The 536-nt window shown below is 47.8% G+C and overlaps 1 protein-coding gene across 1 annotated transcript in view; it reads right to left on the bottom strand.

Moving 5' to 3' along the window:
- Nucleotides 1–536, bottom strand: part of CADPS (calcium dependent secretion activator) — a 435301-nt gene that overhangs the window by 175703 nt on the left and 259062 nt on the right. The gene's annotated exons all lie outside the window — the stretch shown is intronic.

Raw genomic sequence — 536 nt, 5'->3', positions numbered from 1 at the left:
GAGAATTGTGGTGAAGGCTATGGAATGTACAATGGACAAGAATTGTGGTGAAGGATATGGAATGTACAATGGACGAGAATTGTGGTGGAGGATATTGAATATACAATGGACTGCCTGAAGAACGAGCAAATTTGTCTTGGAAGAAGTACAACTAGAATGCTCCTTAGAATTGAGGTTGACTGGACTCGGTCTCATCTACTTAGGACATGTTATCCGGAGGGACCTGTCCCTGTCCAAAGATGTCATGTTTGATAAAGTATAGGGTCGGCAAAAAAGAAAGAGGAAGATCTTCAACAAAAAGGACCGACCCAGTGGCTGCAACAAGGGGCTTAAGCCCAGCTACTCTTGTGAAGCTAGCCCAGGCACAGGGAGCGTAGGGTTCCGTTGTACCTGGGGTCACTGTGTCCATGCCAGGTTGGCACCTCACAGCCATCACAGCGGGAGGGGAAGGATGAACTCACAAGGTGCTCTCTCCTTGTACACTCGCTTTCAGAAAGAAGTTCAGGAGACTTCTCGAATCCAGGAGGACATGATGC

This window comes from Echinops telfairi, unplaced genomic scaffold (assembly GCF_000313985.2).
Source record: "Echinops telfairi isolate 266 unplaced genomic scaffold, ASM31398v2 ScPeMD7_31;HRSCAF=116, whole genome shotgun sequence".
Taxonomy (NCBI): domain Eukaryota; kingdom Metazoa; phylum Chordata; class Mammalia; order Afrosoricida; family Tenrecidae; genus Echinops; species Echinops telfairi.
Note: the sequence above shows the minus strand (reverse complement) of the source record. Positions and strands in the feature narration are given on the sequence as shown.